Source organism: Capra hircus, chromosome 20, assembly GCF_001704415.2.
Source record: "Capra hircus breed San Clemente chromosome 20, ASM170441v1, whole genome shotgun sequence".
Classification (NCBI taxonomy): Eukaryota; Metazoa; Chordata; class Mammalia; order Artiodactyla; family Bovidae; genus Capra; species Capra hircus.
The window spans coordinates 8,428,551-8,450,961 of NC_030827.1; the positions used below are offsets into that span (position 1 = coordinate 8,428,551).

Consider the following 22,411-nt stretch of genomic DNA (forward strand, 5'->3'; position numbering starts at 1 on the left):
AAATTAAGTTACCTAGGAGAGATTTTAGCTCAGAGGAGCAGGGTGGTACTTAAAAATGTTAATTATCTGGAGCACAGAGCTTAACATTCTGGACTCCAAGATGGTTTTTAAGCCTATTTAGATTTTCTCCAAATTCTTTAAGGCTAATGCAGCTTCTAAATGTATCTAGTAATCTCTAATTATTTGTGGAAATGGTAGATGTGAGAAGTCTAGATTAAATCCACAGATAATCCCAAAATCCCATTTTAGCCAACAGCATGGCTCTTTTCCCACCAAGCCCAGCGCTAGGAGGACCATTAAGAAGTGTAAGACTGCCTGGAGTTCTAAGCTCCCCGTTCTCCTGCCTACACTGTGATGGAGATGTTAATGAATCTGCCAAACCGCCAGGAAAAAAGTCAGCAGAAAGAAGAGTGGAAAATCAGGGGCCTGGGCCACTGCCAAGCTAGAAAAGCAGACGCCAAGGAATTAGAAGGTGCCAGAGTCCTAGCAGAAGAAAGGAGCAGCCCCGGAGCCTTGCCCTGGGAGACCTGGGGTGGTTTCCAGAAAGAGCCAGGCAGTTCTACTCTGTAAAGCCGCCACCCTCCAATCACTGCTCTTTGCCCAGTTTGAGCAGCTGTGTGTTCACCCAAGATGAACAAGACCAGGCTGTAATCAGAAGGCTCCTCTCTTGGTTCATAGCCCCAAGGCAGTGGACTGACTCAAGGACTCTCCTCAGCAGAAGACTATTTACTCACAGGATGAGGAAGGCAGAAGACAAAGATTCTGTTTCTAGGACTCCTTCGTAAATCCCACTGGCCTTCACTTTAGCCTTCTAGCACCTCCCGTGCTTATTATTTCTAGCTCGACAGTTCATTAATACAAGAACTGCAGTGTTTCACCACCCTTTCGAATCCAGATCTACTTTCAATGAACATAAAAAGTTTCCACGGTCTGTAAAGATATCTGGCGTTCCAAAATAAATATCGGTGAAACAAACCAATGCAAGTCATTTTAGGATAAAGTTTTTAAGACGAGAATATTTTATTGAACAATTTAATGCCTACTCAGTACCCACAAAGATGCAACTTGATTTTTGATGGGCTCACTGTTCCCCTGCCTTCCTTTCCAAGGCCATTTCCATTTATGTTGGAGCTCTCTGGACTAGTACTTTTGGCTGGTGCTGGCTCAAACGAGTCAGGAATACATTTGGAAGCAGGAAGAAAAAGAGAAATAGAGATAATTTGATGAAGGGAAATGGAGTCGAATTGATGAAGGGAAGAGAACTGGGCTGACCTGAAGTTCTTGGTGTGAATGATGGAAATGCGCAGAAGTTTGTGCTAAAAAAGGAGAGCTGACAGGGAGGGGCCACGGTCAGGGAAAACAGGAAAAGAAATGGAGTCCATGCAATTAGATATGAAAAGCTGCCTCCTGAATTTAAACTTTCTCGACCACAGAGCTCAGGATTAGCAGAACTGATTTATGGTCTAAACTATGTCCTTTAGGCTCATGTCACCTCCAGGCCTCTGTTTCTGCAAAACGGGGCCTGGAGGCGGGGGGCATACGCGGTCATCAGATGCCAGGAAGGCGGTTCGGCTCTGAGCAGAGAGGGATGCAGGGCGACGCTGGCCACCTTCCTCCCCAGGGCGGCCTTCCCGTCAGGGGCTGCGGTGACTGTCCCCCGGCTCCCAGGGCGGCGGGACCCCTCGGCCGTCCCAGCCCCCTCACTCCCTAGCGTCTGCCAGGGCTGGGCCGGTCGCTGCAGAGCGCGGTCACTCCCAGGGTTCCGGGCCCGAGCGCGCACGCCATCTCCGCGCGTCCCGCTCCCGGCGCGCGCCCGGGCTCCGCGGCGGCCCGTGCCCGCGGTCTCTCTGTCCTGCCCCCCTGCGGCCATCGCGCGCAGAGCAGCGCGGCCGCTCCTCGGCCCTGGCCAGCCCAAGTCACCGCCGCCGCTGCCACCTCGACGGCGGCCACCGGGAGGAAACGCTGTGCTCTGAAGGGGACAGAAGGGATTCCCGCGGGACCCAGGCCCCCTGAGATCTTCGGGAAGATTCCGGCAACCGTCCCGCATGCTCCTTCCACCCAGGACAATGAGGACAGGAGGGGGAACCCTCTCCCCGCGCCAGGGTGGCCACCTAGTTGACAATAACTTGATCCTCTATCGCAGGAGCGCAGTGGATCTGCGGCGTGGAGGTAGGAGATGGGGGCAACCTGCGGTTTAGCGCGACAGGAGAACTAGGACAGCCGGCGCCTTTGCAGATCAGGGCTTAGGTATTTATTTCATGTTAAGCCCCCTTCCCACTCACTGCCTCTGCTAGCCTAGAGAGAGTTGCAAACGACTTCCACATCCCGAAGGACGTGGGTGCACACCCTTTTCCCTTAGCCGATCCAGCCAGCCCAGTTTCTGTTGCCAAAAAATGTTTCCCATCTAAGACTTCTCTCACAAGGACAAAAAATAATGTGTCTGAACACGGTGAGCTTCCTGTCTGGGCTTCGCTCACCCTGGTTTCCCACTTAGGAATAAGACCTGAGTAACAAAGGTTAGTGGGAAGCCTGTTTTCCTTTGTACATCCCAGACTTCTGCTGGTTCAGTGTCCCGTGTCAGGTGAGATTATTCATGAGGCTCTGAACAGAGTTGATAAGTCTTACTCCTTCCCCCTTGAAATTCCAAGTGGATTTAAATCACTCCTGGGTTGCTTCAGAGGGCCTGTGTTTTATGGGAGTTCTCTAGTGGGCTTTGAAGTATTTGCTTACCAAATCTGTTTCTCAGCTTCCAGCTCCTGAATAAATTACCCACCCCTTCTCCCCACTGCTGCTCCCCCTGCTTGCCTCTAATGTGATCAGTGGGGTATTCTCTGGACAAGACGTTGGAATCTGTTCTGGCACTATCGTTCAGTGGCCAGTCCTAGGACACCCATTTGCTACATGCCTGACTGAGAGGTTTTGATGGTCTGATGGGGTAGAAAGGGAATGGGGGCCCTTGGACCATGCTCTGTGCGCAGATTTACCTCTTGCCTGCAGGACCGCTTAACCAATGTCGCTGTTTGCCATCTTGAGCCTGGTTGCCTTACAGGGCGTGAGAACACTTGTTCAGAGAACACATCCCAGTCTTCGTGTTGAAGACATCTTAGAGTTTCCTTAAGGAGTATTAATTGGTGTCAGGCAGGTCTGTTGGGAGGAATGTAGATTTCTACTCATTCTGTTGTTTGTATAAGAGCTAGGGAGGGTAAGGGCAAATGGGCAGCCTCGGCATTTTGTGCTGTTGGCCAAGCTACTTAACAAAAGCATTGTTGTCTGGCCTTCTGTGTCAGTGGGATGGGACGTGGCTAGCTGTCCACTTTGGTGCCTGCTCTTGCTGTCCCATGCCCACTGAGTCACCATTTCCCTCACTCAAGCCATGTGTGGAAGAGGTAATTGAAGACTCCCCAGGAGATTCGAGAGCAGCCCCTTCTGGGGTTGAGATTTGTCTCATTTCTGGGCTTCACCTCACCAGGGGCCTCAGCTACACAAGGATTTTTCTTAATTCTTCCCTTGGGCCTTCCCAGACAAAAGCAAGGACCCCATTACCCTTTTCTTATTTAGAGTTTTACTAAAACAACAACATCATCAACAACAAGTAAAACAAACAAGAAATCAAAATATACAAAAGCATAAACATCTGGCGTGTTTACCCAGCACAGACTTCTGACCCTAAAATAATTAAAGCCTGTCCGACTTGGCTGCGCCTGCCTCTGGCTGGGGCCCGCACCTTCCGCTTTCTTGTGGCCCACATCACTGCTGCTTCGGTAGGAGCACGGGTTCCCACCGCTTTGCTCCTGGGTCCTCCTCTTTGTGAGGGCCGGGGGCGGGGGCGGTGAACCTCTGGTTTGGTTGGGTTCCCACTTTTGTGCACTCCCCGCTGGATGATCTCTGAGTCTGAAAAAAAGCATTTCCCAGGCTGGGGTCAAGGTTCCTCCCTGAGCTTCTTGACAGTCCTGGGATTTCCCAGAGACCCCCCAGCACGGAGGTTCAGAGCCCTCACCTGTCACTCTCTACTCTCAGGCAGCCGGCTCAGGCTCCAGCCTGGGGCCCCGCCCTTCCAGAAGCCTGCCTACTTGGTATTCACCCCTCCTCTCCTCTCCCCCAGCCAGCTAGCACCACTGAAAACCACCTGTTTTGTGTTTTGAAAGCCTGGAAGCACCCCATCCTCCAGACCTCCCACTGAGTCCCAGTTTCCTATCCAAACTCCAGATTTGAGTTCTCAACTCACTTAAAGAACAGAAGAGCTCCACTGCATATTCAATTCTGGTCTTGCCTTCCTGGCCGAGCTTGCCAATGGTCCCCCGCTCCGGAGAGGAGTGATCTTGTTAAGTCATAAGCTTGGCAGGCCCTGGGGCCGTCCTCAGACTTGTCAGAGGTTAGAGTGCCTGCCAAGTCAGAGTCGTCTCTGCAGGACACCATGTCGCCGATCAGTCAGTCCCCTCAAGTGTTCTAGGAGTAGTTTTACAAGCAAAAGCTCTGCCGTGAAATCACAAACTATACATTGAAATCACAACCACGAGTTACAGGTTCACACACACACACACACACACACACACACACACACACACACACAAGAAACTATTGAAGTCCCTGATAGCAGTTTCTGAATATTTTGGTGATGCTAATTTAACTTTTTGAGCAATTTAAAGAAATTTGTTTACTTGTTTATTTGTTCTTGGCCGTGCAGGCTCTTGGGTTGCGGGCTTTCTCTAGTTGCGCCAAGCCGGGGCTACTCTCTAGTTCCGGCGCTAGGGCTTCTCACAGTGGTGGCTTTTCTCGTTGTGGAGCGCTGGCTCTAAGGCGCGAGGATTTCAGTAGTTGGCTCCAGGACGCAAGGGCGTCAGTGGCTGCAGCTGTAGAGCACAGGCTCAGTGGCACGCGGGCTTAGCTGTTTCGCTGCATGGGCAATCTCCCCGGGTCAGGGATCCAACCCGCGTCTCCCACACTGGCAGGCATAGATAGATTCTTTACCACTGCGCCACCAGGGAAGCCCTCGGCAATTTTCTTAACCTTCTGCCAGCATTTGCTACCAGGTGACTGAGAGCATGTATCAAAGGTTGGAGAAAAACCCGAAGAACATAAAAAATTAACAACTGACAAAGCTCTTCCTGTATAATGAGCTTCCCTGGTGTCTCAGAAGGTAAAGAATCTGCCTGCGACGCAGGAGACTTGAGTTCCATTCCTGGGTCAGAAAGATCCTCTGGCAAAGGGAATGGTTCACTCACTCCAATATTCTTGCCTGGAGAATTCCATGGACAGAGGAGCCTGGTGGGCTACAGTCCATGGGGTCACAAAGAGTCGGACACGACTGAGTGACAAACACTTTTTCACTTTCTGTATAGTAGGCAGAATAATTGCCTTCAAAAGGGCCTGCTTCCTAATCCCTAGAACCTGTGAATGTACAGAGCAAATGGGACTTTACAGATGTGGTTAAGCCAAGGATCTTGAGATGGGGAGATTGTTCTGGATTGCCCGGATGAGCCCAGTAGAATGGCAGTGATGGTCACAAAACTGAACGAGTCAGAGTCAGAGAGAGATTTGAAGGTGGAAAAGTGCTGGCCTTGAAGATGGAGGAAAAGCCCCAGAACCAGGGAATGCTGGAAGCTTCTAGAAGATGGAGAAGTCACGGGGTTGGAACCTCTCCCAAAAGCTCCAGAAGGAACACAGTCCTACCGACATCTTGATTTTAGCCCAGCAAGCCCCACTGCAGACTTCTGACTTCCAGAACTGTCAGATAAAACATTTGCATGACTTTAAGCCATTGGGCTTCCCAGGGGGTGCTAGTGCTAAAGAACCTGCCTGCCAGCGCAGGAGACGTAAGAGACATGGGTTCAATCCCTGGGTCGGGAAGATCCTCTGGAGAAGGAGATGGCAACCCACTTCAGTGTTTTTGCCTGGAAAATCCCACAAACAGAGGAGCCTGGTGGGCTACAGTCCATAGGGTTGCAAAAAGTCAGACACAGTGGAGGTGACTTAGCACACACAAACACAAGCCATTACGTTTGTGGTGATTTGTTACAACGGTATCAGAAAACCAATACTGTCCATTAACTTAATTGTTTATGTGACTTGAGAGAGTAACCTTCTTTTGGATGTGATGGGAACACTTTGGTACAACACGAGGAATGAAATAGTATCCCCTTTTGATTTTTCTTCAGTAGTTACCATTTGTCTTTTCTCTGCTGCCACCTACACCAAGGCAAGGCCTGGACTAGTCACTGATAAACCAGCAAGAACCTTGGGTGGTGGATATTGTTATGTAAGTTCTTACCAAGGATGAAGCTGAGGCTCAGCATAGCACAGCACCTGCCCCTGGGTCACACACCAGGGGCTGATAGGCGGAAAGAAGGGACACCGGTTCTCCGTCAACCACCTCCAAAGCCCTTGCTGTTTCCTGCAAGTTCTCTCTAGGCCCCTTCTCAGAGAGTAGCCGCTGTTCTTCAATGCCATGGTGTTCCATCCACAGGAGTACTCACTCTCCTTCGGCCAGAGGAATGCCTTTTGCTGACATAGTAGGTGGCAGATCACAGTCAAAGCTGCAGCTTGGAAAGCTTCTTTCAGTTGCAAAAATAAAAAAAGTTGGAGTTGAGCCTTTGGCTAGAAGCATAATCAGGACATCTTAACCCGACACTAGCTTTAGGTTCACTTACTGCTCAGGTCTGTGTGCTGGTTTATGGGCTCACAGAGTGAGTTCACACTCTGAGTTCATCTCAGCGCGCAGGAGCAGGGGATTCAGAGCTCCTCTCACCTGACCAGATCCCCGCCCTCTGTCAGCTGTTCCCACGCCCCACGCCTTGGGGAGGGGTGAGGAAGGCACCAGGAAGTGATCTGGCCACTGTACCCTTTGCCCAGATTCAGTGATTCTCCATGCTGACCACACATTCAAACCACCCAAGAAACTAGAAAACCCTGTCCATGTCAGGCCCCGCCCAGCCGCGTGAGCCACACCCCTTAGGGCGGGGCCGGGGGTGTCAGGTCACACCCAGGTGATTCCTAATGTCAGGACCGCCGCAGGAGCCCAGCTAGGCAGGTTGTATCCTTGACCCGAGCTGTGTGGATGCGGGCGCCATGACATGTGCTGGTCTGGATATGTTAGCTCTGCTGAGACAAAGCCTCGGGGGCTTCAGAGCACCCCCCTTGGAAGAGCAGGTGGAGCCTCAGCCCACACTCTGTGGCCGAGAGCAGCAGGCGCCGGTAGGCTGCCCTTCCGTCCCACTCTGCCCAGGACCCTGGGGGAGAGGGGTGTTCCCAGACAGGACACATGCTTTATCAGGACTAAGTGCTGGACTGTTAAGTGCTGTAATCAGGAAAGTCCCTGACATTTGGAGAGGGGACAGAAGTCTAGGGTCCGGGGAAGTAAATCCTCAAGCTTGGGTGGAAGCACTGTGGCATCAGAGAAGGTATGTTTGTGTGTGTGAGAGAGAGAGAAAATGTGAGTGTGCATGGGTGTGCTTGTGTGAGAGTATGTAAGTGTTCCATGCATATGCATAGGAGTTGTACATTCACATAGAAGAGTGTGTGTGCACGAGTGTGTGTGAGGGTGTGTGTTTGTGGAGAGTGTAGTCATTCTGGGGACCGCAGACCTCACCAACCCCGAATCACCCTGCTGCACTGGCTTCTAACACATCTGAGCACGTACCAATCGAGCAGCCCTGAATCCTGCCGGGAGAGCAGCCCTGAGTGGTTCAGAGAGCTCGGGGGCAGACACTGTACATTCATTCTGCTCTATGACAGTATAATTAGCTTTTCCTCCTGTGAGGAGTGAAGGGGCAGTGTGCTTTCTGACAGCTGTGGGAGCTGCCTTCCTGCCTGAATGAATCTAGGATCCCCTGATATTGTTACACCTGTTTAAACAAGGCATAAGATAGGTATTTATTTGAAGTTCAAGAGGTCATATGAGCCAGGGTCTAAATATAGGCCTGGATATAATTATAAAGATACTTCATTCCTTGTTCTGAAAGACCTTTGCAGCCTGCTGTTCCCTTGGATGCTTGGGCAGTTTCCTTAAACACGTGTACTTCCCAGAATGAGGAAAGGCAGGTTGAGGCTGCCTCATGGAGGCTGGGGTGCAGGGCTGGGGAGCACGGAAGGGCAGACCCCCAGACCTGGCTGATCCTCAGAAGCACCAGGAGGAGCTGATAAAGATGCAGAGCTCCTTCTCTCCCCTGGAGGCTGTCTCTGCTTTTGGTCTTGGAATGAAGGACAGGAATTTGTATGTTTCAAGCCCCCCAGGTGATTCTGATAACTACCCAGGTTTGGGAATCCCTGAACTAAGGCATGGGGGGAACTCCTCCCTGCAAGGCATTTCTGGGACTAGGTCAGGGATACTAACAATTGCTATTTCTTGAGGACCCCTCCCATACAGGCCCCCATCATTCCTCCTAGTTTATGGATGAGACTGCTGAGTTCTTCCATTCATTTCTGTGCTGATACTGACCGGTTACCTCAGGCAGGAGTTCGTGTTTTTAGGTCACAGGTCCTTTTGAGAGTCTGACGAAAGTTATAATACTCGCATTATAAAACTGCACATGCACAGAAGATTTTGCACAGTTTTGCGGGGTTCATGGAGTCCCCATCCCTGAAGCCCACCCAAGGACCTCTGGTTAAGAATGCCCATCCTAAAGGACATTCCCTAAGAGGAGTTCGCAATCAGGCCCAGTGAGCTGGACCCTCTGCAGCCTTAGAAGGGTTTCTGGGGCATTTACTGTGGGGCTGATGGGGCTCCGGGCGCAGAGGGGAGCTGTGAACACCAGAAGGGAGGGTGGGGTACAGCCCTGGCTTTCAGTTTAGTTGGAAAGACATGACTGCACAAGAAGAAAGACAATATGAAGTTCAAGGTGATTATGCCAAGCCCAAAGACGGGCTGGCACTCTTTACTGCAGTTCAGTGAGCTAAGCCGTCATGGGAGGGCCAAGAAAGTTGGGAGGCGGCAGCTGAGCCTAGCAGGAACATGGCCTAAGCTTGGCAGAAAGAAGAGAACTCTTGGCAGGGGGATCTTGGTGATTATTTGGGGAAGGAGGGGAGAAAGTCACATCCATAGCAGAGACAAGAAAAGTGAGGACATAAAAGGAAAAAAAAAGTTCTGGATGGTAAGAAATGAATCCCAACCTCACCCTTCCCAGAAAAAGGAAAAATGCTTAACAGAGTGATAACCTTTGTGGTCATTTTATAATATGTCTTCACTGAGCAATTAATTATTTTAATATAATGCTAGATAATTGTGCTTTAAAGAAACCATTATGTTTACAATTACCAAAAAACCAGAATTTATCTAATATATATTAATTTAGATGGTCTAGTAACAGGGCCTAGGGCTTCCTTGATGGCTCAGCTGGTAGGGCTTCAGTTCATGGGGTCGCAACGAGTTGGACATGACTGAGCGTGTGAGCACGTGCGCGTGCCTCACGCACACACACAGCAGAACCTAACATAAAGCTGCATGCGTACATCTGTCGGTTTATCTCTGAGACTCTATGCAGAACCTCGTGTGCAGTTTATGTCATAAGTCTTACTCTGAGACTCTCTGTGAAAATGCTGCATGCTAAGCTGCTTCAGTCATGTCCGACTCTTTGCAACCCCACCAGGCTCCTCTGTCCATAGGATTCTCAAGGCAAGAAGACTGGAGTGGGCTGCCATGCCCTCCTCCAGGGAATCCTCCCAGCCCAGGGATTGAACCCTCACCTCCTATATCTCCTGCACTGGCAGATGGGTTCTTTACCACTAGCACCGCCTGGGGAGCCCTCCTGTGAAAATGGATTTGAGCCAAATGACCCTCCCGCCTACCCTCCACCCAGAAACAGACCCTGTCACAGCGTGGCTGGAGGTCTGTGCAGGAAAAAGTGGGGGAAATAGAGGTGTGGGTTTGGATGCTTTGGGGGAAGGTTCTGGAGTCCTACCGAGGTTCCTCCTTTGCCCTGTAGGGGGAGCCGCTGCAGTTTTGAGGGAAGTACTCAGAGTCCCAGGAAAGTGAAGGGCAGGGGACTCTGGATGTGGGAGAAACTGGAGGCTGAAAGGGTCGCCAAGAAATAATAGAAGAGGGACAGATGCAAAGAGAGGCTGGTCAAGGGTTCCAAGGAGGGAGGATCATCCTGCTCTTTGGCCTGGGGGAAATGATGGAGAGAGGAGCCCTGGTTTTACTGGAGGGCTGGCAGTGGCTGCCTCACAGACAGAACCAGAATCCACAGGGTATGAAAGGCAAAAACAAGCTCAGCATGAGTTTGTCCTCTGGTGGGATGCAGGGAGGCTCTCCACGTAAGGCATCTCGACTGCTTCTTCCCAGTCAGAGTGTCCTAACAGTTCCTTATAATACAATTGCCGCAGACGGGCTCCTCTGCTCGCCTGGCGCTGTTTTGACTGAAGGGTGTTCAGATTCAGAGGAGCACTTTTTTCTCCAGCTGTTTGCTTTGCCCACAACATGGCACCATAATGTGAGACTTGGGTTCTTTAATTAATCAAGGGATTTTAGCAACTCCAAGGCAAGATATTGTTGTTTAGCCATGTCTTAGTCATGCTAAGAAAGTGTTAGTTGCTCAGTCGTGTATGACTCTTTGCAATCCCATGGACTATAGCCCGCCAGGCTCCTCTGTCCTTGGGATTTCCCAGATAAGAATACTGGAATGGGTTGTCATTTCCTTCTCCAGGGGATCTTCCCCACTCAGGGATCAAACCCACATTTCTTGCACTGCAGGCAAATTCTTTACCACTGAGTCATCAGGGCAGTCCCAAGGCAAGATGTCTTGTAGATATATGCAGAATGTTTTAATAACAATTGAACATATGACTCATTGAAAAAGCAAGAGAGTTCCAGAAAAACATTTATTTCTGCTTTATTGACTATGACAAAGCCTTTGACCGTGTGGATCACAAGAAACTGTGGAAAATTCTGAAAGAGATGGGAATACCAGACCACCTGACCTGCCTCTTGAGAAAGCTGTATGCAGGTCAGGAAGCAACAGTTAGAACTGGACATGGAACACCAGACTGGTTCCAAATAGGAAAAGGAGTACATTAAGGCTGTATATTGTCACCCTGCTTATTTAACTTCTATGCAGAGTACATTGTGAGAAACGCTGGGCTGGAAGAAGCAAAAGCTGGAATCAAGATTGCCGGGAGAATTATCAATAACCTCAGGAATGCAGATGACACCACCCTTATGGCAGAAAGTGAAGAGGAGCTAAAAAGCCTCTTGATGAAAGTGAAAGAGGAGAGCGAAAAAGTTGGCTTTAAGCTCAACATTCAGAAAACGAAGATCATGGCATCTGGTCCCATCACTTCATGGGAAATAGATGGGGAAAACAGTGGAAACAGTGACTGACTTTTATTCTTGGGGGCTCCAAAATCACTGCAGATGGTGATTGCAGCCATGAAATTAAAAGACACTTACTCCTTGGAAGAAAAGTTATGACCAATCTAGATAGCATATTCAAAAGCAGAGACATTACTTTGCCGACTAAAGTCCGTCTAGTCAAGGCTATGGTATTTCCAGTGGTCATGTATGGATGTGAGAGTTGGACTGTGAAGAAAGCTGAGCACCGAAGAATTGATGCTTTTGAACTGTGGTGTTGGAGAAGACTCTTGAGAGTCCCTTGGACTGCAAGGAGATCCAACTAGTCCATCCTAAAGGAGATCAGTCCTGGGTGTTCATTGGAAGGACTGATGCTGTGGCTGAAACTCCAATACTTTGGCCACCTCATGCGAAGAGTTGACTCATTGGAAAAGACCCTGATGCTGGGAGGGATTGAGGGCAGGAGGAGAAGGGGACGACAGAGGATGAGATGGCTGGATGGCATCACTGACTCGATGGACATGTGTTTGAGTAAACTCCGGGAGTTGGTGATGGACAGGGAGGCCTGGCGTGCTGCGATTCATGGGGTCGCAAAGAGTCGGACATGACAGAGCAACCGAACTGAACTGAAACATATGAAAATGAATAATGGAAAACAAAGCTAAGAATGAATCTATAAGATTAGGTGGAGACAGAAATAGGGAAATGTACTGGCTGGGATGGACTTTGGTCTTTTAGAATAGCAGGAATAAACATAGAAATAAACTTATGTGGGAGTAGAAGGAAATACCTATTTTCCACAGTGATCCTGGGCCCTAGAAGTTTCAGAAATCTACTTTGTCACTGTCTGGGTTAGTGAAATGATTTCTTAAGCAAATAAAGCAGCTTCCTGCTTCTGAGTGTAATTTCTTTGCATAACAATGAGCTTACTAAACAGGCTCAGAATTTATTGCAAGATCCTTTAACCCATTAAAAAAAAAAATTGAAAACATACCATGAATCTGATTTCCCATGTTTAGACAAAGCTACATATGACTGCTTTTAAAGAATAATAGCAACATAAATTAGCCCTATTTTCATTTGAAAGAACTCCTTGCAGTGGGGTGGGACAAGTGACTAGTTCTGCCCAATAAAATATGAGTCATCTGCTCCCAGCAGATACCGGATCTGCAGTTGTCATGGTCTTGAATTTCCCAGCCTTCAGACTGTGAGAAATAAATGTTTGTTGTTTAGAAGCCACCCCGTTTAAGGGATTTTTATCATAGCAGCCCAAACAGACTAAGACAATGGCCGCTGGCATTATTTCACCATTATTAACAGTGCTGCAGTTGACATCTTTTGTGCTTAGATGTGAGTTTGGAGAGTGTCTCTCAGTTCCCAGCAGTATAACAAAAAAATAGAATTGTTTGGAATATGGATTTTCAGTTCTGCTTGATATTGCTAAATGATTCTTGAAGAGGTTGGACCAGTTTATACTGGGGGCAGCTATTTTTTGAGCTTACATTCGATGGTCATAACTTTGCCCTGTGTCCTAATACAGTGTTATGCATTTCACCTTTAGACATCTAAACCAACCACTCTTATTCTGGATCCTTGTGTTTTACATTTTTTAGGCTTTAAATTTTTTTAAAAAGAGATACATGCATTGTAAAAAAATAAAACAATCATAAAAGTATGAAGAACTAGGTAATAATCACCTGAAATCCTACCGTCTGAAGAAAACCACCGCTTTTATTTTGGTGAATATCCTTCCAAACATTTCTGATGGAAATGGATCTGTGTGTGATGTTGCATAAATGGAAGCAGACTATGCTAGTTTATTGCCTGTCTTTTTACTCAATGATCTCTTCTGAATACCTTTAGATAGCTTTCCAAATCTATAAATCTCCTGTGATTTCCTTTCCTTTCCTTCCCTGGCATTGCTTTGAGGTCAAAAGATGAGAGGAAGGGAAGGGAGATGAGAGAACTAACAGTAGCAAAGTGAAACTTGCTCAGTCGTGTCCAACTCTCTGTGATCCCGTGGACTATACAATCAATGGAATTCTCCAGGCCAGAATACTGGAGTGGGTAGCCTTTCCCTTCTCCAGGGGATCTTCCCAACCCGGGGATCAAACCCAGGTCTCCTGCATTGCGGGTGGATTCTTTACCAGCTGAGCCACGAGGGAAGCAGTAGTAGCAAAGGGCTTAGTATATGCTCCATCTGATTTCCCCAGTCATCCTGAGAGGCAGGTGCCGCTGCCCATTGTACAGATGGGGAAATGAAGGTCATAACAACAGAGGGTGCTGGAGTCAGCAATCGGTAAGGTGTCTGCTTATCCTGCTTGGTTTGGTCCACCTACTCACCTTCTCCCGTTTCCCTCTGGGCTCCCCATAGGCCTCTGAGGGTGCAACGAGTGATGGGGATTTGAAGACCCAGGAGATGTGATGCCCAAGTCTCACCACAGTCCTGGTAAATCTTGGGGAGAACCTGAAAATCTGCCCCACTGAGGTCGGTGTCTACCTTCTGTCTTCCTGAAGGCACTCAGAGGCAGTTGATCTGGAACCAGCTTAGCAGGGAGGGTGAAGGGACGTGCCTTGGGGGGCAGGGGAGGGAAGCAGCCAGATCCTTAAAGAGGGTTCCAATCTCTCCCAGATTTGGAGAGGGAAAGGGAGGGTCAGGGAACAAGGGGAGGCAGAGATTTGATCGCTAGTACATGTCACGTCTGTGGCCAGTGGGAAGGAGAGCGGTGAGTGCCTCTCTGAGCCCCAGGAGTGCCCCAAGGACTGTGATGACCGGGGTCAGCTGTGGCTTCTTGTAGCCTCGGGGGCACTGGTAAAGGAAGAAACCACCAGGGTCCAAGGACATGGCCTCCTCCCCACCCCCTGCCATTTAGCACCTCATAAGCCAGGTTTCCTGTAGACTCTCAGGATTAGGTGAGGAAGCTCCCTAAATTTTTTGAGGTGAAAATTTTTATTGAAGTATAGTTGATTTACAATACTGTATTAGTTTCAGGTCTGCAACAACGTGATTCTGTTGTATATTTTTTTCAGCTTATTTTCCATTAGACATTATTATAATATGTTGAGTATAGATCCTATGCAGTGGCCACAGGACTGGAAAAGGTCAGTTTTCATTCCAATCCCAAAGAAAGGCAATGCCAAAGAATGCTCAAACTACCGCACAATTGCACTCATCTCACATGCTAGTAAAGTAATGCTCAAAATTCTCCAAGCCAGGCTTCAGCAATATGTGAACTGTGAACTTCCTGATAGTCAAGCTGGTTTTAGAAAAGGCAGAGGAACCAGAGATCAAATTGCCAACATCTGCTGGATCATGGAAAAAGCAAGAGAGTTCCAGAAAAACATCTATTTCTGCTTTATTGACTATGACAAAGCCTTTGACTGTGTGGATCACAATAAACTGTGGAAAATTCTGAAAGAGATGGGAATACCAGACCACCTGACCTGCCTCTTGAGAAAGCTGTATGCAGGTCAGGAAGCAACAGTTAGAATTGGACATGGACCAACAGACTGGTTCCAAATAGGAAAAGGAGTACGTCAAGGCTGTATATTGTCACCCTGCTTATTTAACTTCTATACAGAGTACATCATGAGAAACGCTGGACTGGAAGAAGCACAAGCTGGAATCAAGATTTCCAGGAGAAATATCAATAACCTCAGATATGCAGATGACACCACCTTTATGGCAGAAAGTGAAGAGGAACTAAAAAGCCTCTTGATGAAAGTGAAAAAGGAGAGTGAAAAAGTTGGCTTAAAGCTCAACATTCAGAAAATGAAGATCATGGTATCTGGTCCCATCACTTCATGGGAAATAGATGGGGAAACAGTGGAAACAATGTCAGACTTTATTTTGGGGGCTCCAAAATCACTGCAGATGGTGATTGCAGCCATGAAATTAAAAGATGCTTACTCCTTGGAAGGAAAGTTATGACCAACCTAGATAGCATAGTCAAAAGCAGAGACATTACTTTGCCGACTAAGGTCCGTCTAGTCAAGGCTATGGTTTTTCCAGTGATCATGTATGGATGTGAGAGTTGGACTGTGAAGAAAGCTGAGGGCCGAAAAATTGATGCTTTTGAATTGTGGTGTTGGAGAAGACTCTTGAGAGACCCTTGGACTGCAAGGAGATCCAACCAGTCCATTCTGAAGGAGATCAGCCCTGGGATTTCTTTGGAAGGAATGATGCTAAAGCTGAAACTCCAGTACTTTGGCCACCTCATGTGAAGAGTTGATTCATTGGAAAAGACTCTGATGCTGGGAGGGATTGAGGGCAGGAGGAGAAGGGGACGACCGAGGATGAGATGGCTGGATGGCATCACTGACTCGATGGACGTGAATCTGAGTGAACTCTGAGAGTTGGTGATGGACAGGGAGGCCTGGCGTGCTGTGATTCATGGGGTTGCAAAGAGTCGACATGACTGAGCGACTGAACTGAACTGATAGATCCTATGCTACATGGTAAACTGTAGCTTATCTGTTTTATGTATAGTCATTTGCATATGTTAATCCCATATTCCTAATTTGTCCATTGCCCCTCCTCCTCTCTCCTTTGGTAATCCTAAATTTGTTTCCAATGTCTAGGAAACTGTTTCTGTTTTGTATATGGATTCACTTGTATTATTTTTCAGATTCCACAGTCTTTCTCTGTCTGACTTACTGGACCATCCATGTTGTAGCAGATGACAGTACTTCTTTTTTATGGCTGAGTAATATTCCGTTGTATGTAGATGACCACATCGTCATATGTATGCCATGTCTGTTGATAGGAATTTGGGTTACTTTCATGTCTTGGCGGTGGTAAACAGTGCTGCATGACATTGGGGTGCATGTATCATTCTTAATTAGAGTTTAAAAAAATCTTTTCCTGATATATACCCAAGTGTGGGATTGCTAGATCAGATGATAACTCTATTCTTAGTTTTTTAAGGAACCTCCGTACTGTTCTCCATAGTAGCTTCACTACTGTACATTCCAACCAACAGTGTAAATGGAGGCTAAATTTTATCTTGGAGAAATAGAGGGATGGGACATTCCTTGAATTTCACGTTGTGGCCTAAACTTCAGGGCTGACGATATGGGCGTGTGAGCCATGCAGTCACCCAGGGCCTCACACCTAGAAGAGCCCCGCACATAGTTTAAGGCTCTGCTCTCACCACCTTGAACCTCTTGATTTCTGAACAAGGAGCCCCAGTCATTTTGCACTCATGTATGAATAGTAGCCAATCCTGCAAAAATTCATGCCCCTGCATCCCCGAATAGCAGAAGTTTCCAAATCTTACATCTTTAGCAGAAATCCTCACTGAGGGCTGGAGCAATTAGAGGTCAGGCCCACTGCATGCCGCATGCACCATGCCCGCCTCGTGTTTTCCGCACTGTTTTATTTCTGTAAGCAATGCTTGTTCACCAAAGGGTTGGCTACATCTAAAACAGAGCTAGATATATACATAGTAAATATTATCGTAAAACTAAATGTGGAAACCATGGTGGTGCCTAGAAATGGAAGCTGAGATGAAAGTGAATCTGCTGTGGGGTGGGGGCGTGGGGGGCATTTGGGGGTGGATTTCAATGAAGCAAACTTGAAAGTGCCAGGGAGGCCTGGATGGTAACGTGCATCCACCCCAAGCTTCCCAGCTTGCTCCCAGTGTGAGCCTGGCCTGATGCTGACAGTTTGGAGCATTTCTCCCTGCAGAGTTCCCTCTCATTCTTTGTCCTTTAATTTGCACTGATCTTCAGAAGTCACACATCAATGTGGAGTCTTCGTGTGTATTTGGAACTGAACACTCCACTTTTGAAGCTGTCAGATCTTGATGTTTATGAGGTCCCTGCAGTTGGTTCCCAGGTTCTTGGGGGCATATATGACTTTTTTATGGAGTGAGGACACTTTCTCTCCCAAGGTTCTGAAATTCACACTGCTCCCGCCTGAGGTTTTCAGAAGCCTCTGCAAATACCTGAGTGTATGTAGATACCGGGCAGAGAGGCTCGGGATGAGAGTTTTGGGTCAGTGGGTATGACCAGGAGCTGGGGGACCGGGGCCCAGGGTCCCTTTAACAAAGACATCTCTGCACCTCTTTTCATTCACCCCTCTTCCCTACAGTCTCCTTGCTCCTTAATTAACACAGACACTGCTGCCTCTGTGTTCTTACAGGTAGCGTTAATCACTCACCAAGTCTGTATCCAGACACAAACCAAAGTGCTCAGAGGAGGGAAATGTCAGTACCTTCAGGCTACATTTTATTAAGTGCTTTTTGTGTTCTGGGCACTGCTATAAGCATCTCTCATGGCTGATTCTGTTTAACCTCAACACTACCTAATGCAGCAGGCAGAGGAGAAAAAGGAGACGCTAACGAGACTGACACAAGCTAGCCAGCAGTGGCGGAGAAGGCGATGGCCCCCCACTCCAGTGCTCTCCCCTGGAAAATCCCATGGATGGAGGAGCCTGGTGGGCTGCAGTCCATGGGGTCGTGAAGCGTCGGCTGAGCGACTTCACTTTCACTTTTCACTCTCATGCATTGGAGAAGGGAATGGCAACCCACTCCAGTGTTCTTGCCTGGAGAATCCCAGGGACGGGGAGCCTGGTGGGCTCCCGTCTATGGGATTGCACAGAGTCGGACACGACTGAAGCGACTTAGCAGCAGCAGCAGCAGCAGATAGTGGAGTCAAAATTCAAAACCCAGCTGAACCCACCAGTAAGATCCCACATGTGCTACCCAGCAAGCAGGTACAAAGAAGAGGCTAATTATAACAAAACCCCCAGAGTAAGGGCGTCAGCTGACACCCACTGAGAATTTGGGGATCTTTGGGAATGAGTGAGGCCAGGAGGCAGCAGCCTCATTGGAGAGATGGTAGCACCAAGCACAGGAGAGGCACTGGCCCTCTTACACCTCCAGGCAGTGGCCAGGTAAGGATGGGGCTCCCTGTGGAGGCCATGCCAGAGACCCAGGTGAGCGGTCAGTGACAAGGGACCATTCTGAGCTCTGCCCAATATGGGTCACTAAGCTTGTCTTTGGGTCCAACCCACCCAAGGGCACTGGGCAGCCTCTCCAGGAGAAGGTGCTGTCACCTCTAAACAGAGCAGGTTTAATGAAAGACCTGGTCCAGCGGAGGCTTGAGGGAAACTGGGAGGAGAGCCTGTTCTGCTTTGTGCCCCAGTGATGGAGAAGGCAGCAGGAAGAGTCTTTGCTCCAGGTCATAGAAAGAGCTGTCAGAGCTAAACAGGGGGGTGGTCTCATCCAGTGAACAGAGGGAGCATCAGGGTGAAACTCATGAAATTGCCTTGGAGCTAGCTCAAAGAAGGATATTGGTAATTGCACTTGTTAATTCTAATTTAACGCGGCTAGCAGCAGAGTGAACCATGAAATTCCGGATTTTTCCTAAAGGAAATCAGTCCTGAATGTTCAGTGGAAGGACTGATGCTGAAGCTGAAACTCCAATACTCGGGCCACCTGATGCAAAGAACTGACACATTGGAAAAGACCCTGAGGCTGGAAAAAATTCAAGCCAGGAGGAGAAGGGGGTGGCAGAGGATGAGATGGTTGGATGGGATCACCGACTCAATGAACATGAGTTTGAGCAACTCCAGGAGTTGGTGATGGACGGGGAGGCCTGGCATGCTACAGTCCATGGGGTCGCAAAGAATCAGACACGACTGAGCGAGCTGCTCAGGGAGGACAGAGGTCAGATAGGGCCTGAGGTGTAGAGCCTTGAGCCCAGAGGAAGGAATTTGCTGTAGCTGAAGCATTTCTCTGCGCAGGCGCTTCAGGCCAAGACCAGTGTCCTGTATCATCCGAATCCGGGGCTGAGCTGGTGTGACCTGGGCACGAGCGTTATGCTGACACACAGGCAGCGGTGGCCAGGCTAGCTGGGTCAGCCGAACATCACAGGCACCCATGGGCTGGGTTACCATGGGAGGCTTCTTAGAGGTGGTGGACCTTGAGCCAATCCTTCAAGGACAGGTGGTAATTAACCCAGTTGTAGAGAAAAGAAGAAAGTGAGAGCTGAAGAAATCTACAATTCTACAGGTATTTTAAAACAAAAAGTCACAAAACACTATAGACACCATGATTCCCTTTTTGTTAAGAACTTGTACGAATATACACGTATGCATGCAGACACTTGTATCTATTCAAAGAATGATATATGGTGGTTTACTCACTAAGTCATGTCTGACTCTTGTGATCCCCAGGATTGTAACCCACCAGGCTCCTCTGTCCTCTGTCTATGGAATTTCCCAGGTGAGACTACTGGAGTGGGTTACCATTTCCTTATCCAGGCAATCTTCCTGACCTGGGGCTCGAACCTGGGTCTCCTGCATTGCAGGCAGGTTCTTTACCAAATGAGCCACCAGGGAAGCCCCAGGATGATATAAGGAAGAATATTTATGAAAATGTTAGCTATGTTATCATTGGGCACTACTTTCTTCTTTGTATTTATCTGTATTTTCTAAGTGTTCAGCAGTAAGCATGTATTATTGTGTAATGTGGCTTAAAGGGTAAAGAATATAGGCTGCCTGAAGTCCTGCTACCTGCTATTCTGTGAGTTAGAATTCTTCCTAGGTGTTACCGAGGTAATGAACTCCATAGGATTTCTGAGGCTCCTAGGATACGGAACAGAATGGTTTTCGAGCACACACTCTGAAGGCTTGCTTGAGGCCATCTCCTCAAGTTGCTGGTTAGTGGAATGGAATAACGGTGGTGCTTACATCTGACGCTCTTTCTGAGCACTCTCTCTCTTACATACACACCTACTCTCTCTTATTCAAACACTGCTCTCAATTATCCATATGAAGGTAGTGTAGGTGAACCAGGGCTTCTCAGCCTTCAGTGTGCACATAAAAAACCTGGAAATTCTGTTAAAATGCAGGTCCTGCCTCGGGAGGTCTGAGCTGGAGCCCAAGACTCCACATTTCTAATGAGCTCCAGATGATATCCTGCTGCTGATCCGTGGACCACCCTTTGAGATACGAAGGTGAGGACAAGTTCATGCCCTTTTTGGACATCCTAGAACAAATGCTCTCCAGTGGATTCAGATATTACGTGTCACACGGGCTCCTCTTGGGCAGCATTGCATCATCCTGTTCCTCTGGAAACATAAATACCTACTTCTGTGTGTGAGACTCTGTGCTGGATTTTCTGGGACGTCAAAGTCTCTGTTGTAAGGCAGGGCTCCTGCCTTAGGAGCTTATACTCAACACCTAAACGTGAAAATGTAGCCAGCCAGTGAAAGGACCTATTCTGAGTGTTAAAGGAGGGCTGCAGACGGTGAGTGAGAGGGAGACTCCAGGGTCTATTCTGAATTCTGTAGAGAACTTCAGTCCACATACTTCCTTTGAAAAGATGAGGAGTAACACACGCTCCAGACGCAGGCCTGCATTAATGAGTCTTCAGTTTTAATGTGAGAGTCGTGTCTCTGTGTATAAATATACGCTCCCATAGGATTCGTGAGGTTGTGGTGTATTGTTTTCGTAGTTACCAGTCTTCCTCATTCCTCGTTAGTGGGGGAGCCGGGGAGGAGATATGGAAGTCATCTGGAACATAAATACACGGGCTTGTGGCCATACCACACCACTGGCTCCATTGTTTAAGGAACATGTTTGTCTCATTCAGCTGCATTTTGTGGGGCTTTCAGCTCCTGCTTTATTCCATTTGAAAATTATTATTTGCTATGGAAACAGTGATGTCAAATTGGTACAGGTGGGGCTGGGGGCCATGAATAAATACAAAAGAGTTCATCACAGGGGGCTCGAGTTATTATTAGGCCTAGGAGTTGCCCATTTGTGCAGGTCAGCCCTCACAGGTCCCGTGTTTTGGAAGCAGCAGTCTGCCAGGCGGGGGCAGGTGTGGGTGACTCACTTGGAAGAGAGTGTCCATTTTGGTTTTTATTCTTTTAATTGACATATAGTTAATTTACAACACTGTGTTAGTTTCTAGTATACAGCAAAGTGATTCAGTTATATATATATATACAAAACCTATTTTCTTTTTCATATTCTTTTCCATTATAAGTTATTACAAAATACTGAATATAATTCCCTGTGCTGGCTGTAGTGGCCTTGTTCTCCGCTTTTCAGTTTTGCTGATTGACGACATCGCCCTGCTCACTTCAGCCTCCGGCCCCCCATCTCCTTGAGACCTAACACCATGCCTTCAATTAAGTTGCAGAGTTCTGATGGAGGGATATTTGAAGTTGATGTTGAAATTGCACAACAGTCTGTGACCATCAAGACTATGTTGGAAGATTTGGGAATGGATGATGAAGGAGATGATGATCCAGTATTAAAAAAGGCCATTCAGTGGTGCACCCACCACAGGGATGATCCTCCTCCTCCTCCTAGGATTATGAGAACAAAGAGAAACGAACAGATGATATACCTGTTTGGGATCAAGATACTTAGACGTCAAAGGTTTGCTTGATGTTACCTGCAAGACTGTTGCTAATATGATCAAGGGCAAAACTCCTGAGGAGATTCGAAAGACATTCAATATCAAAAATGATTTTACTGAAGAAGAGGAAGCCCAGGTACGCAAAGAGAACCAGTGGTGTGAGGAGAAGTGAAATTTCGTGTCTGACGCTGTAACACTGTAAGGATTATTCCAAATACTAGTTGCACTGCTTTGTTTATAATTGTTAATGTTAGAAAAACAGTCAACAAATGCAGCAGCAAGCCAATTGTATTAGCAGAATGTTGTCCTCATTGCATGTGTAGTTTCAGTACAGTTCCCAAACTTAAGGCTCCGTTTCTTCTAGTATGATTGAAAGCTTCTTTTCTTTGCTCTGAATAAAATTGAACTGTGGGTTCCCTATAGAAAGCGGCATTTTGGGCTTTCCCTTTTTGTAAAGCAATTTCTGCCTAGTTTATTGTCCAGTTAATTTTAGTTCAGTGACTTTTAAAGTTGGCGTTGTAAATAAAGCAACTTGCAAAAAACCTTCTGAAATAGAATTTAAAAAAAAAATTCCCTGTGCTATACCATAGAAACTTAAACTGTTTATCTGTTTTATATATTAGTCTGTGTCTGCTAATCCCAAGCTCCTAAATCAGCTTTCCACCCTTTCCCCTTTGGTAACCATAAGTTTGTTTTCTATGCCTGTGAGTCTGTTTCTGTTTTGTGAATAAGTTGATTTGTATTATTTTTT

The 22,411-nt window shown here is 47.6% G+C and overlaps 2 long non-coding RNA genes across 5 annotated transcripts; one reads left to right on the plus strand and one right to left on the minus strand.

Moving 5' to 3' along the window:
* On the plus strand, window positions 1,874-22,086 carry LOC108638416. Of its 4 annotated transcripts, XR_001919808.1 has the most exons (4): window positions 7,008-7,191; window positions 19,464-19,512; window positions 20,141-20,245; window positions 21,325-22,086. It is a non-coding gene; the product is annotated as an uncharacterized LOC108638416 (long non-coding RNA). The 4 variants fall into 4 exon arrangements; XR_001919809.1 differs by lacking the exons at window positions 7,008-7,191; window positions 19,464-19,512 and adding an exon at window positions 1,874-2,169; XR_001919807.1 differs by lacking the exon at window positions 19,464-19,512.
* LOC108638415 lies at window positions 3,546-6,743 on the minus strand. Its single transcript, XR_001919806.1, has 3 exons — window positions 6,269-6,743; window positions 4,226-4,850; window positions 3,546-3,891 (listed from the first exon to the last, which is right to left on the minus strand). It is a non-coding gene; the product is annotated as an uncharacterized LOC108638415 (long non-coding RNA).